The sequence below is a fragment of the Onychostoma macrolepis genome, chromosome 02, assembly GCF_012432095.1.
Source record: "Onychostoma macrolepis isolate SWU-2019 chromosome 02, ASM1243209v1, whole genome shotgun sequence".
Lineage (NCBI taxonomy): Eukaryota > Metazoa > Chordata > Actinopteri > Cypriniformes > Cyprinidae > Onychostoma > Onychostoma macrolepis.
This window is the reverse complement of record NC_081156.1, coordinates 10,010,090-10,026,827: the sequence shown is the minus strand read 5'-3', so window position 1 is coordinate 10,026,827 and position 16,738 is coordinate 10,010,090. Positions and strand designations below refer to the sequence as shown.

General features: G+C 39.6%; 1 pseudogene; it reads left to right on the top strand.

The window, feature by feature from the left end:
- Positions 1–14: 14 nt before the first annotated feature.
- LOC131522185 (zinc finger protein 420-like) lies at positions 15–16,705 on the top strand (annotated as a pseudogene).
- The last annotated feature ends 33 nt before the right edge of the window (positions 16,706–16,738 follow it).

Here is a 16,738-nt window from a genome sequence, read left to right as displayed (position 1 = left end):
GCTCTTATAACACTGGCAGATCAGCATATTATTGGAAGCATTTAAAAGTTTAAATATATGCCAGCTCTGACACACATTATGAATTATTTGATAAAGACTTTTATTTTGCTGCGCTGGGCGCGGCGTGTGACGTCATGCTCTCAGACTGCTGCCGCAGGGAGGTTTGTGTTTGTGGTTTAAGGTGTATGAATAGTTACAAAACATTCTAAAGTAGTTTCCTGTAATTCACAAATGTGCTTCAGATGCATTGCAATAATACTGAAAACATTCAGCGTAACGCATATGTATATATTATCATCGACATAATATGATATAGTAATGCTTTCTGTCACATGCTGTTGGTGTAGCGCATCGTTTATGACAGTAAAGCGCATCCAAGCATCAGGAACGGGTTTGTTTTGCATTGCTGCTTCATAACGTTCAAATATTCCCATAATCTCAGACGTGACACAGTTTGGCTTCCAAACTGGCAGAAAAAAAACAAAAAAAAAACAGGTTTAACAGCTGAGATCTTCATGACATTATTGTGAAAATGGAGTTTGTTAAAGAGGAGAGTGAAGACATGAGTGATGAAGAAGCATGCGGAGAGGAAGAGGAAGATACCGAGGAACAGAGAGGTTGGTGATTATTTTTTATTCTACAATAATGACTGCTGACAGTGAACAAATTCTCACACACGTAGACCTTAGAAAATCACTGGAGCTGTGATATTAAACTGTGTTTTTAGTAAAAATGATATGCAGAATTTTCAAAATGTTCTGGCAAGGTTCTCTAAATGTTACGAGCAAACATTCTTCCAGTAACACTAATAGAATGTTCGTTCAAAGTTCTCTTTCATCATCTCGTGTTCGAGATCCAGCTATGGGAAGGGCATCCGTACCTGACCTCTGCAGAAGCATCCAATTGCACCAAGTCTGGCTTGACAGACGGCTACCTTTCCTCAGTGAGCATATTCAGATCTCGCGACCTCTGGAAAATTACTCACAGCTCGTTGATTAACTTTCAATATTGTCTACAGGAGGACACCTCTTTGGATCAGCCTCCGCCAGACGTGTTTGTCGTTTTTACCAGGTTAGCTGTTTTATCTTGCAAGCCGCCTACGCTTGTATTTGTTGCTAAGCTACCCGCCTCTTACCTCAGCTTTTTCCTCAACTCCATCACAAGTGAAAAAAAAGTACACTTCCATAATGTGCTTAAAGTGCTCTATTTTCACGCAGTAATTTTGTACTTAATATACTAAAATTGATTATTTAGTACTTCTTAAGATAAACTTCAGATCATCTAAGTGTACTCAACTGGCTCTTCTGTATGCACAGCCATGGCCCCTCTCATTACGCACGGACCTTCTGTCTCAAGCGAACGTGGAAATCTACCATCCGCACTAGGGATGCACCTAAATGAAAATTCTTGGCCAAAACCAAAAAGAGGAAGCCAAGGCCGAAAACCGAAACACCGAATGAAATTATGCCAATTATTAGTACCATTGCATTTATGGCTATGACTGTGTACTAACTTTACTAAAATCAAGGCATTGCAATTGCATAAATTAATATTAAAGTTTCAAAGAATAAATCAGTTACAAATTATGCAAATATTTATTTAGCACATTGCAACAATGCACAGTATAAAATAAAATTCAAACTAAAATGTTTAACTTGACCCCACTCATGTGTACATTAAATAATAATGTACAGTCCTACTGGCCTGCTGAAAGGTTGTAAAATTAAATGTTCTCAGACAGGGTGGCTCTCTGGGCCTGGCCCGTGACGGGGCAAATTTAAACACATTGGGGCTCCCCCAACATGTTGTTGCTAGCATGCAGAATGCTAGAGCCTCCTCTACTCACTCCCTTTACGATAGCAAGTGGCATGTGTTTGAGGAGTGGTGTAAGGAGCGTCGGCTGCTATCATATTAGTGCTCAGTCGGTGACATTTTGGGTTTTTTGCAAGACCTTATCGATGGTGGTAAATCTTTTTCCACTATTAAGGTCTACTTAGTGGCTATCGTTGCATGTCATGTTGGGTTTGATGGCACTGCAGTGGGGCAACACCCCTTTATTCGTAGTTTCATGAAGGCGCCGCCGTTCTCTTCCAGTCACTAGAAGAGCAGATGGGACCTCTTCATGGTGCTGGAGGTCTTGTCTCAACAGCCGTTTGAGCCCCTGGAAGATAGTCCCCTTAAGCTTCTGTCTTTCAAGACAGCTCTGCTCCTGGTCATGGCATCAGCCAAACATGTCAGTGATTTGCACACACTCTCTGTTCATCCCTCATGCACTAAATTCTCTTAGTGGAGATAAGTTTTTTCTTAGGCTAAACCTGCCTTTATGCCTAAATTCACATCATTCACTTGTGAGGTGCTTGAGCTCCTTCCACTAGAGGCATGACGGCCTCCTGGGCTCTGTTTAAAGGGGTTTCCTTGCAGGATATTTGTGCCGGTGCATGCTGGGCCTCTCCACATTCTCATGTCAGGAGCCGTCCATATCTCCCATAGGTGGATCTCGAACACGAGATGATGAAAGAGAACAATAGTTTACTGTAACCCCGGTTCTCTGAAACATTGAGTGGAGAGATCCACCAAGTTTGCCCCGCTTGCTGCACGAGAAGCGAATATGCTCACTGAGGAAAGGTAGCGCATGCAGGGGATTTATGTGCTTGGTTAAGGAGCAGTCCTGTCATTGGGCACACGCTCCTCTCTGTCAAGCCAGACTTGGTGCAATTGGATGCTTCTGCAGAAATCAGGAAATTCTGTCATCATTTATTCTCCCACGTCGTTCCAAACTTCTTCCAAATTTCTTTCAGCTGTTGAAAACAAAAGAAGATAATTTGAAGAATGTTGCTAACTTAACAGTTAACTGTGGTTATCAAAATTCTGCAAAATATCTTCTTTTGTGTTTAGCAGAGGAAAGAAACTCATGCAAGCTCTGAACAAGTGGATGGTGAGTAAATGATGACAGTCTTTTCATTTTTGGGTGAACTATCCCTTTAACATTTGTAAATTTGTACGTTTTTAAAACTTTTAGAACTAGATGTTTTGAACGTTCAGAAAACATTCATGATAACATTTTCATAACTCACTGGGAACATTCTTAGAACGTATTTTTGTTTGCTGGGATGCATCTAAATGATAATAACCAACTATAGCAGCTATATATACACCAGATCAGATGGCATTTTTTGATTACATTTCACTTTGTGATTCTTGAATTGATCTGGACAATTTAACATGTTTTAGGCCTGATAGAAGTGAAAGAGGAACGTCAAGAGCTGAATGAAGTGGAGCAGAAAGATCAGCATGAGGAACCTCATCAGCTCATAAATGCAAAACAGTCTTGTAGTCGTTCACAGAATGATAATAATCAGTCGCAAGAAACATCTCAACGAACAGAAGCCAAAAACCTGTTCACCTGCTCTCAGTGTGGAAAGAGTTTCACTCGTAAAGGACACCTAAAGATCCACACGATCATCCACACAGGTGAGAGGCCATACACCTGTCCTCAGTGCGCCAAGAGCTTCACCTGCAAAGGAAGCCTTAAGGATCACTTCAAGATCCACTCCGGAGAAAAGCCTTTCACCTGTCCTCAGTGCGGATGGAGTTTTGCACGACAAGAAGACCTTAAGAGGCACATAAGAATTCACACCGGAGAGAAACCGTTTCCGTGCTCTCAGTGCGGAAGAGTTTCACCAGTTCAGGAGATCTGAAGAGACACTTAAGAATTCACTCCGGAGAGAAGCCTTTCACCTGCCCTCAGTGCGGAAAGAGCTTCACGCAGAAGGAAGGTCTGAAGGAACACATGAAAATCCACTCCGGAGAGAAGCTTTTCACATGCATGCTGTGCGGGAAGAGCTTCACACATCAGCGGAGCTTAAAAAGACACATGAAAGTGCATTCTGGAGAGAAGCTACACCAGTGTCCTGAATGCGGCAGGAGGTTTTCAGAGGCCTGCAATCTCAAAACTCACCTGCTCTCTCACACCGGAGAAAGACCCTTTCACTGTCAGCGCTGCGACAAGAAGTTTTTCTTGGCCGTGCATTTGAAGACGCACATGAGGATTCACGAAGACGAGCGGCGGTACGTGTGTTCATTCTGCGGGAAGAGTTTTCTGTGGCTCAACGGGTTTAAAGACCATCAGAAAACTCATATGGGTGAGAAACCCTACGTGTGTTTGGACTGTGGAAGTACTTTCACTAGAGCCGGTGAACTGAAAGTGCATGAACGCATCCACACCGGAGAAAAACCCTACAAGTGTTCTCACTGTGAGAAGAGCTTCACTCAGTCAGGAGCGCTAAAAATTCACGAGAGAGTTCACACCGGAGAGAAACCGTACCTCTGTCCTTCATGTGGGAAGACTTTCAGCCGATATGGAAATCTAGGGAAACATTTAAAAAAGGCTTGTCCAAAGCTGAGACAGTGAGGAGCAGTGTTGGGGGTAACGCAAGTTACATAATCAGATTACTTATTTCAAGTAACTAGTAAAGTAATGCATTACTTTTTAATTTACAAGAAAATATCTGAGTTACGTTTTCAAATATATAACGCCAGTTACTTTGTTTTCCCATTTATTCACTGACAGCTCTTGTACCCATGTTGAGAAAAATCGTATATGGTTAGATCTAGACTAAACGTGAGCATGGATTTGTGCAGTTGCATTCGATTATCAAATTCAATCATACTAACAAGCAAAAAATACTTTAGATAAACTACCATTTGTGCTTCATTTTTTATTTATTTTTTTATTGCTGAAGAGGGCTGAACTTTCTTCTCCTGCATTCTACTGTACAGACGTGAATTTACTTTTCCTTCAGCCTGAGGCGTATTCATTTCACTTTTTGGTGTGAAAGGGCTTTTACATTTACCAAAATTAGAAATTTTTATATTAAAAACAAGTAAGCCAGCCCAGCCCAGATTTGAAAAGTAACACAAAAGTAACGTGATGCATTACTTTACATTAAAAAGTAACTAAGTAACGTGATTAGTTACTTTTTTAGGGAGTAATGCAATATTGTAATGCATTACTTTTAAAAGTAACTTTCCCCAACACTGGTGAGGAGATTCACCTTGAACTCCAACTACGGGACAGCATGTCCTCCAAAAGAGCAATTTTGGAAACTTAAACAAAGGAATATTAAGGAAGGACAAAGTATTCTGTGAATGCTACAAAAATTCTATTGATGCTTTTGTATTATAAAATAGCAATATTCTGAAAAATTCCCTTTTTTTTATTTTTGTTTTTTGCACGTGGTAGCATTCGTCAAACAATGCCAATATGTGTCTTTATTTATTTTTTATCTTACATCTTAAAAATGCAATTTTGTTCATCATAGCCCTTCAGATCCATGGGGAACTGAAAAGACTTTCAATGAGATCATTTAAAAAACTAGACCAGTTGACTGCTGTTATTATGTTTGTGGAGGAAATTAGGTAATTTCTATATTCAAACTTAATCAAATCATGAAAAGATTCCAAATGCTTACAGTATAGTTAGTTAACGAGTGAAAAAGTCATGTTAAAGTGTGTATATATGTACTTTCACCTTAAGACACCTTAAGAAATCCTTTCCTCTATTTTGTGGGGGCTTTAACAGGTTTGTTCATCACAAAACACTTTAATGATGTATGTGTGTGCTTGGACTGGAAGTACTTTTACAAATTCAGCAATTTCCTCTCCCGTTTTTACAATTATTTATTTAGTATAATGTTTTTATTTTTTTAGCAGATGAAATGAGGAAAACAACAATCTTTACTTTCTCTCAGAAATATTCTACAGCCCGTCATCATCTCATACAATACCGATCTGCATTCAAAATCAAACAAATTGTATGCATTGTGGTTTATTTATTTTTAATAATTAATTTTATCTAATTTCTTGACAGTTGTTCCAGGCTTTTGTGCAATTCCCTGAAAATAAACACACACAGAGAGGACTGATGCCTGTCAGTTAAAACCTCTGAGATGGTATTATGTACTTTGATGTAGAAATGTACATCATTTGAATTATTAATACATACAGAAATATCATTGGATGTATGAATGGAGCCCACGTATCTCCTTCAGTCCATAAGTCAGTGATTGTTAATATTAATGATAGTAATAAAATAACATTTTATTGTATCAGTATTTGGATAATGATGTAATAATTTGTCTGATAAGTCAAAGGATAAAGAAATAGTTCATCCAGAGATGAAATTGTGTGCAGATTAGGATGAGTGTGTTTCTTCATCAGGTTTGTAGAAATGTGTCGCTGCATCAGTGTCTCAGCAATGGATGCTCTGCAGTGAATGGGTGCCGTCAGAATGAGAGTCCAAACAGCTGATAAAAACCAGGGCTGGACCAGAATAGTCCATTATTCGAATATTCGTTCGGTGGGTTGGCATTCGATTTTCAGTTGTGAGATTCGAATATTCTTTTTTTCTTTTCTTTTTTTTTTTGAACACCTTTGAACAACGTTTCTCATTCGCACTTGAAGATGAATCGCCCGTGAGTGAACGTCATGATTCAGAGATTCATTTTTGAGATGACAAAAATGCCAAAGACCTCAGCTGAGTGAGGACCAGACAAAGGCAGTGTGCCAAATATATGCGATTTGAAACTGGCCTACCACTACAGCACATCAAGTTTGTAGGCCTTTTGTGTTATGTATCCTGATTGACTTTATGATTAGTTAAATCTGTTTTGCACATGCATCGCCGCAGAGTTAACCATTTCAGACAGTACCGGCCAGCCTCTGTCTCGTTCACTTCACGTCTGTGGGCGTTACGCACAGCTCAGTGTGGCCGCTCCAGTTTACCTTCAATGAAATCTAACCTTAGTGTAATTGACAGAATTACTAAAAAATATTTTTCTACCTAAAAGTTAAAGATTTTTTTGTGTCACGCATGCATGCATGTCTATTTCCCTCATATTAAATATAAAACGCATGTGAACTGATATTTTTCCAATGTCTGGACTCCTTTATTAATGGAGTATATAAACAGACGTTTCAATATATTGGTATTAAATGCATTTTCTGAGAATTTATATTTCAAGTTTTTACTGCAAATGTCGAAATGCGCGCTCTTTGGTCCATCAGTGCTTGAGTCACTGATCACATTAGAATAAAATATCTCATAATAAAATACAAAATTGACTGATTTATGAATGTATATGCATAGTTCTCATCAGTCGGAAATACAGATAAACGCTTTCATTTGTTGTATTTTTGATCCTGAAAGAAAACAGAACAACAAAAGAGCGAATCATAAGCCTACATGGAGTCTGTACGTGTTATGCTTCTTACGCGGACTTTTGGGACTCAGTTTTGAACTGGTGTCAAGGCGCAATGAATGAAATGCACAAATGGTAATTAAATAGAACCCCTGAAATGAACGAGGGAGAGCTGTGTTTTATTTTCACAACATTTCATATTGTTTGGAACATGAAAATTCAAGCCACTGAACGAACATATAGAGCCCTATTGAAATAGCATTGACAGTCAAAACATTTAAAGCTATGAACATGCTAATAGACACATACGCTACTCAAAAAGTGCATTAGGCTAAACCAAAAAAATTAATTTATGCATTTCCAAAGGTGGATCTTCTTTCAGTTGTTCGACTTATAAATTTTTTTATCAGAGTCGAGACATCGATTTCATCCAGGAGATCACTGTGGGCATTCATAATGGCCAAGTGCGTTAGTCTCTCCTGTGACATGGTGTTACGCAGCCAGGTTTTCAACCTGCGCAAAGCCGAGAAGGAGCGCTCTGATGCAGCGACAGATATGGGCAGGCACAGGCGTAGTTTGATGAGCTTTTCCACCTCTGACAGCATGGAACGGGTTTGTGGTTGCGTGGTTTGGAGAATGGACACAACATCCCAAATTGTGTTAACTTCACGCCCTGTACAGATATCCCGCAGTATATGTCCGACTCATGACTTAGTTGTTCTCTTGTAAAACCGGTGAGTTGCAGGGAAGTCACATTAACTGTTTTTCCTTGAGCTGCCTCAACGCTCGCCTGCTCTCGCCCTGCAGCAACTTGGATTCCGACCTGGTCAAAACGCCTCTCCACTTCTGAGCGCACCAGGTCCAGCGCCTCAAACATCTCCCTTTTCCACACGTTCGGATACACTGAATACAGAAATATAACATAAATAACCTGAGCCTACTACAACTGAAAGACCCATTGTGTATTTTTTATTACAAACATTTACCCTCCACTTCGCTGCACTCTTGGTCATTGGCCTCGTCCACTTGTGTATAGTGAAAGCGTGCAGGGGTCTTGCTGCTGCGCACTGGATGTGGCGGCTTCAGGCCGTAGCGCTCTGCATATTGCTTGGTCTTGGCCACAAGGTCAGTGATGGTTTCATCCTGTCGCAGCGTGCCCAGTTGTTTGCAAAGGAGTTTGCCAGCTTCCATGGATCCTAGAGCTGTGACTTTGGTTCCTTGATGTAATCGTGCCACTGCTTCACATGGGGTAAATAGGGTTACGCAGGCAAACAAGCCAAGCACTGTGCTTGAATCGTTGATTATAACAGTGACTTCACGCACAAAGTTTAGCGTGTCAGCAACAAGACGCACTTCACGAGCCACTTCTTGCAGCACCAGATCCAGTGAGTGATTTGTGCAGTGGACAAAAACAGAGTCGGGACATACTTCCTTCAGTTTAGCTTGCACCCCATTGAACCTCCCTGACATGTTACTGGCTCCATCAAAGCAGTAGCCCTTCAGTCGCTCCAGTGGCAAATGGAGGCGCACCAGGACATCCTTTATGCACAGAAATAAGATTTCAGCCGTTGTGTCAGGGGCGTTGTAAAAGCCAAGATAGAAATTTTGAACTTCTCGGTGGTCATTGCTAAACTGCAAACTGGTTGAAAATTGTTCTTTGCCACTGATATCTGTTGCTAAAAAACTTTTGTTGTCTAAACATATGTTGGAGTTCCTTAAACCCATAATTAATAGTTGGGTTAACAAAGGTGAAGCTGAATCAACTTTATACTTTGTCTAACCAACAAGTTTTTTGCTAACCCAACAAGACAAGACAGTTGTGCTAACCTAAATCCAAGTTGAAACAACATAAAATTAGTCAGACCAACAAACGTTTAGTTGTTTAAACTAAGCATTTTGTTGAATAAACTTATAATTATAAGTTGTGCAAACTAATTGCTGACTGACAAGAAGAGTGAAGTGAGACAGACAAGACGATGGCAGAAGAGTTTCAAAACGAAATGTAAAGGTATTTACATATTTACAAAAAAAATATTTTGGATTTTGGAAAAGCCTGTTGACCTGCCATTTAGCCTAAGGTGATATTGGAAGTTTTTATTTTTTATACATTCATTTCTCATTTATTTGGTTCCACAGTATTTGCTGATTTGTATTTTATTTAAACTGTGCGATTTCCCCCCCCCCCCCCCATTATTTTACATCAAGGTGTATGCAGTCCTTGCCTCCAAACTTTCTTAATCGTTTTGCTAATTCAACGTTTTATAATTATTTGTTACTCGGTCTTTACTGATTTTCAGTTTTGTATACCTATTTAAAATTTGTAAGTTATTTGTTATTTTATATTAGGCATATAGCATGGTGTATTTTTATTTGTTTTGTTAATAAAAGTTATATGTTCTACTTTGTATTTTGTTGCTTGAATTGAATTCAAGCAATTGATGCCGAATTTACTGCTAATTTAAAAGTGAAAGTAAAATGCGCACGGTGCTTTTACAAGCTATTTAAGCAAAGGAAAGTGGGAAAACTCAAACGAACTAAAAACAAACAACTGCTTGATGCCAAATTGCCACAAATTTGAAAGTGAAAGTAAAATGTGCACCGAGCTTTTACCATTTATTTAAAACTGAATGAAAGCAAGGAAAAGAGGGAAAACTGAAACTCAAACGAGTCAGGCATATTATGGCATTCGGCAACTTCATCTTTCCAGCCGACACTGACTGAGAAAGCACTTATTAATAAATAATTAAAATGTCTTCTTTTTCCCGATGCATTCATAATCATTACTTTAGCCGGTGCTTTGCGGCAAGCTTTATGCGTGCGCTTGAGCGCGGAATAATACGCCTAAATGCCTATATTAAAGGATGGTTTAGGTTATTATACAAATCAGTTTAATATAAATGTGTGACTAGTTGACTAGAAAAATCTTTAGTCGGGGGCAGGCCTGCTTGGCACAATTGAACCGATCCATTTTTTAAATAAAATGCTGACATTACCTGCGACTGCAAATCACGTCACGTTGTAGCCTACTGCATTGCAGTACTTATGCATGAGTCAAATGTTTTTAATTTATTTTATTTTTTATGGGGGTGCTTTGGTTTTTCTTGGGGGGTGCTGGAGCACCTGCTAGCCCCTCCCTAGCGCCGTCCATGAGTGCAGTGTCCAGTTCTCGGAGCATATAAGCCCTGCCGCTTCCGGCTCGCGCTGTTTGTAGTTTATTAAAAGTTAATTAATTCTGAACATGTCGCATGTCCATATTGCACCAAAATGCGGCACCCTCTTGGGTCCGCAGCAACACACCCGCCACGCCTGAAGTCGATTGGATGAACGGTTCTCGACATAATAAAAATGCAAACAAACAGACACACAGAGATTCCCGCCTTTATTAGAGAGAAGAAACTGTTCAGCCCTCTCCCTCCGAAGCCTCGAATATTCGGTGTTGATTACTACCGAAGCTCATAAAATGGTATTCAGACCAGCCCTAATAAAAACATCACATCCACAGCACTGCAGTCCATCAGTTAACATCTGGAGAAGACAAAAGCTGAAACACATCCAGCATTAAGACGGTTTTAACTAAAATACATTGAGTCCATAATCCATAATAACGCTTCCTCCAGTGAAAAAGTGTTCTGGTGTGAATCAGGAGAGAAATCTGCAGATCAAGCAGCGTTTACAAGACAAAACAGCTCTAAACACACATGTGTCTGGATGTTGATGTGAGAGACGACAGATGCACTTTTTCACTGGAGGAAGCGTTATTATGAATCATGGACTTGTATTTTAGCTGAATGCAACAGTTTGAATGCAACTGGTCAGAGATTTGATGTGCTACACTCACTTGTGTACACAAACAAATGCATAATAAAGACTTAAACTTTTAAAAGTAAAGTTTCTTTATTTCCTTAAAAAAAAGTAAATGAGATGGGCTTCACTGCTGTATCATTCAGCAACATGCAGAAGATCCTCCATCAGCCCCGCTAACAAAAATACGTTCCAAGCACGTTTTATATTAAGTTATGAAGACAATATTTCTAAATGTTTTTTTTTAAACGTTCAAAACGTAGTTAAAAAAAAAAAATTATATAAGAACATTCCATTCTATCATTTAGAAAGCATTATGAGAGTTACATTTGAATGTTTAAAACACTCCATTTGTTGAGCTCAGTTCTGAGCAGGTTCCGAGACTTTCAAAATCATTTGTCCAAACATTAACACTAAGCGTCTGCTAAATGACTAAATGTAGGCCTCGTTAGGAACGTTAGTGATAGTCATGTGAACGTGAACGTAAGATGCACTGTATCTTCTTCGCTAACAGACGGTGGCGGTAGTTTGGCAGCCGCTGGTAATGAACGCAGAGGAACGTGAACTCCTGCGTTCGGCCGGTGACGTCATCAGGGCTGCGCCAGGCGGCAGAGGATCGCTCGAGCACAGGTTTGTGTTTTTAAACGGAATAATATGCGCTTAAGGCGTGCGAAACGATATGAAAACGGTGACGGATGGATTCGTGTTTTACAAAAGTATTCCAACGACATTGTTATTCTCGATTATTAGATGTAATAGATTACTGTCGGATATAAATTGCAGTGCTTTATTGCGAAGTATATTGTTAGGTGAATATTGTAAGTTATATGGTGAAATGCCTCCACGCGTGACCGGTTGATATTTCGCCTTTTGTTTTCTTTCTTCGTGACGAAGACAGAGAAAATTTCTATTTCTACTAAGCTACTATTATCTGCATACTGCTGTGAAGATGGAGTTTGTTAAAGAGGAGAGTGAAGACACGAGTGATGCAGAAACATGCGAAGAAACTGAGGAACAGAGAGGTTGGTGTCAGTCTTGAGTCGTCTTTAATAATAAATAACGAGCATTAAAGTAAGCTTGGACAGCCAAAATGCCATAATCTGCAAGTCTCAATTATAGCTGCTATTATTATTATAGTTTTATTATTATAATTGTTGTTATTATTATTAGGGCTGTCAAGCGATTCAAATTTTTAATGTAATTAATTACATATTGTGCCATTTAATGCATCAGTTGTGGCTAGGAAAGTACCCCTCAAAAGATCGTTTAAAGTCATTATTGTGTTCAGTTGGAAAAGCATTGAATAGACAATACAAAAATGTAGCTTTAGAAATAAATATTTTAATTCAACATTGCATAACTAAGGATAATACATGGGTTTTTGTTTTTTGTTTAACATTGAAATGAAACTAAAACTGAGTCTTAATGAGTGAGTCATTGAGTCATTCACTCAACCGATTTGTTCCAATGGATGATTCATTCAGAAACGAAGCAAGTCACTTGCTCAATTTGGAACTATTTAGCTATGCTAAAAATAGTAATAGTAATGTATTAGTATGCATTTCTTAATTCAGCAGCTGTCTTTATGAATGAGTCACTGAATCAATGACTCACTTGATACGTTTGAAGCTACGGATTGATTCAGTAACAAAACGCCGCTGGGTCTTGCTCAACAGTTCTGCAGTAACAATTTAATTGGCAAAATTGAGCAGAAAAGACAATATTGTGTCTGAAATATAACACACTATGTTCATCAGCAAGTGCATCAACGAAAGATGACATACAGGTTTGGGTGGGTGGTGCGTTAAATGTGTTAATCATTTGAATGCATTATTTTTTCCCTAGATTAATCGCATATGATCTGATGTGATTAATCTAGGAATAGATTAAAATGCATATCTCATATAATCTGATAGACACATTCAGCTCATCATATTCACTCTATTTGTGATGTTTTTTCTGCCCTGTCTTATTTATTGTACTGTACATTTTAGACCTGACAGAAGAGAAAGATGAAAGTCAAGAACAGAACGAGGTGAAGGAGAAGCACCAGAACCAGGAATCTCATGATTCAGTAAGCGGGGAAAAGTCTTCTACTTCCTCAGACACTGAAAAGAAAGTTTCACAAAAAAGAGCGGACGCTAAAGGCTCGTTCTCCTGCTCTCAGTGTGGAAAGAGTTTCACTCGTAAAGGACACCTGGAGGTTCACATGGTGATCCACACAGGTGAGAGGCCATACACCTGTCCTCAGTGCGCCAAGAGCTTCACCTGCAAAGGAAGCCTTAAGGATCACTTCAGGATTCACACCGGAGAGAGACCTTTCACCTGTCCTCAGTGCGAAAAGAGCTTCACAAACTCTGGAGGATTGAAGAGGCATGTACGGATTCACACCGGAGAGAGGCCTTTCACTTGCCGCCAATGCTCAAAGAGCTTCCCGAGTTCTGGAGAGCTGAAGAGACACATACGCATTCACTCGCGAGAAAGGCCTTACACCTGCCCTCAGTGCGGAAAGAGCTACAAACAGAAGGAGGTTCTTAGGGAACACGCCAAAATCCACTCCGGAGAGAAGCCTTTCACATGCATGCTGTGCGGGAAGAGCTTCACACAACAGAGCACACTCAAAGTTCACATGAAAGTGCATTCTGGAGAGAAGCTACACCAGTGTCCTGAATGCGGCAGGAGGTTTTCAGAGGCCTGCAATCTCAAAACTCACCTGCTCTCTCACACCGGAGAAAGACCCTTTCACTGTCAGCGCTGCGACAAGAAGTTTTTCTTGGCCGTGCATTTGAAGACGCACATGAGGATTCACGAAGACGAGCGGCGGTACGTGTGTTCATTCTGCGGGAAGAGTTTTCTGTGGCTGCACGGTTTTAAAGATCATCAGAAAACTCATATGGGTGAGAAACCCTACGTGTGTTTGGACTGTGGGAAGACCTTCGCTAGAGCCGCCGAACTGAAAGTGCATGAACGCATCCACACCGGAGAAAAACCCTACAAGTGTTCTCACTGTGAGAAGAGCTTCACTCAGTCATCAGGACTGAAAGTACACGAGAGAGTTCACACCGTGAGAAACCGTATCTCTGTCCTTCATGCGGGAAGACTTTCAGCCGATATGGGAGTTTGGGAAAACATTTAAAAAAGGCTTGTCCAAAGCTGAAAAAGTGAGCAAGATTCAACACTTTTGGATTTTTTGCCCAACAAAAGACCATGTGTGTCCCTGCAGCACAGAAGCAGTCATAAGCAGCACAGCTATATTTGTAGCAATAGCCAACAATACATTGTATGGGTCACAATTATACATTTTTCTTTTATGCCAAAAATCATTAGGATATTAAGGAAAGATCATGAAGATATTTTGTAAATTTCATACCGTAAATATATCAAAACTTCATTTTTGATTAGTAACATGCATTGCTAAGAACTTCATTTGGACAACTTTAAGGCGATTTTCTCACTGAGTCCGAAATTTTCGTATGCGTTTTTTCATATTCGTTATCCTATAAATTCGTCACGCACAGAAACCTTGCACACAGACTCCAATGCGTATTAATTAATCCGTTGTGAAAAAATTGACAAAACCGCACTAAATGGAGTCTTCAAGCAGTGAGGATGATTTTGTTGTCCTCTCGCTTCTTAAAAAGAGAGGAAATATCGGGTCCATCCAATCCTGAGCTATAGAGAGAGGAGAGAGTTCCCCCTCAGGAGCAGCGGGGTTATCACGGGAGATTACTTCAGGATGTCTGTGGCTCAGTTTGATGCTTTGCTAGCGATGCCAGAGCCACTTATTAAAAAGAAGACTTTGTGCTGCGAGACGAAGAGGATGAACTTGACAATCGTCATTCTGGATTTTCGCATGGTGGCTCTGAACTCTAAAACAACTCTCAAAATGCTTGCCACGGATGTGAAAAAAGAAAAAATCTAACTCAATCCAAAACTTTTTATGACGGACGAAAATTTTCGGAGGTATTGTGTAAACGTGATTGACAAAATGTGAGGTCGTATTTATTTTTTAACGTGTGAAAGTTTCTGATTAAATTTTCGGACTCAGTGTGCCATGACCTTTATGACCGGTTTTGTGCTCCAGGGTCACATTTAGGATAGTTAAGGGAGGTCGAAGTATTCGTTTAGAAAAAACTGCCAACTGCGCTTAAGTCCTCCTGGGATGTTCGTACTTATGAGTTGTCAACTCATAATTACCACGTCAGGTGCGTTCAAGTCACTTTGGTCGGAACAAGATGGCGATTTAACTTTTCTACATACATTTTTTTAACTCTACTAGGGGTGTCCCCATAAGATGAAATCAACAGATGCAAGAAGTATTCGATGAATCCATGTGCTGTATAGAGATTTTCACGGAGGAAATTAACGAATATCCTGCAAATTTTTCCAACTTTGGAGCGTAGCCTACTGCCACATGAAACTCCATGCGATCGCCTAAATATGAGCTGCTGTGGAAACCGCTCAAACACAGCTAGATTTATCCAGACCCGCTTCCAGAATTAAATACTGAGGATGCTTTGGAAAGTGTGCTCTAGCTTCAATAAATTTTCACGTGTATTTTTGTCCCATTCATATTGCTCTTTCGAGTGTGAATCCAGCATAAATATGCGGATGCCATTCCTGAAACTTTGCAGCGTGTATCATCAATACAGATGCTGCATATCTATAGTCTTTGGCTGGTCCATTGCATCCGACATGTTTTTTCACTGACACGCCCCCAACTCAGAAACTCTGGGCTTATAAAGACAATTTAGAGTTTCTCACTCGTAAAAACGAATTTGTGATGGCGTTCATGTGCGTTCAGCTCGTAAATACGATCTATCTGACATGACTTGAATGCACCATTACAGTATTCACATTTCTTTGCATGGGGTAGCATTTATCAAACTATACAAACATCAGTGTATTTGCCTTCTAATGTCTATAAAATTTAATTTTGTTAATTATAGCTCTTCAGTACTGAAAATGATTTCACAGTATACTCGGGTTTTACTGCAAAAATCAATCAAGCTTGAATGTGTGCTAGTTTATGCTTGAGTAGGTTACATTAATCATGTAAATAAATCACTTAATGGACTGATAAACACATCAGCTGTGTAGTTTTAGTGGTTCTGTCCATGTATAAAATTATCAGCAAAATAAAGTAGCATGCTGTGACTTCTTCAGTGAGCACAAAGAGCAAATCTGATTCTAATTAACAGTTTTTTGTAACATTGTATCTCTTAGAGCTATATTGTAATACTGTTGATTCCTGCTTTGATGGAAACATTGTATGTTGTCGTTTATGTATGCTGAACCTGGTTTATAGCAACACTACAAACTGTGCCTTTAAATTCCTCCTCACTCCATTAGATGGAGCTTCAAGCCTGAAACTGAACGAGGAACTCGGACATAAATACATCTTTTGTTTTGTCATGTGTTTGCAGAGCCTGAACATTCTCAAAGTTATTGTCGTATTCAGTCATCAGGATCCTGCCTGTTCCAATCATGCCCTCAGTTACTCTTTTGCATTCATTTGCCTGTCCTGTCTGGCTTCAGTGGCTTACGTTTCTGAATGTTGCCTGCCTGCCTTCCAACCTTTGCTCTTAATTGTTTGTGTTAAAATATCTGACAGTCACTTTATTAAAATGAAGAATATGCATTCCAAACGTGTCTGTAAGCCTGATCTGTGGCAAACCAAGCCTGGGTTTGTAGTTGCATCATTGATTCATGTGAGGACTTTATGATTTTTGGTGTCT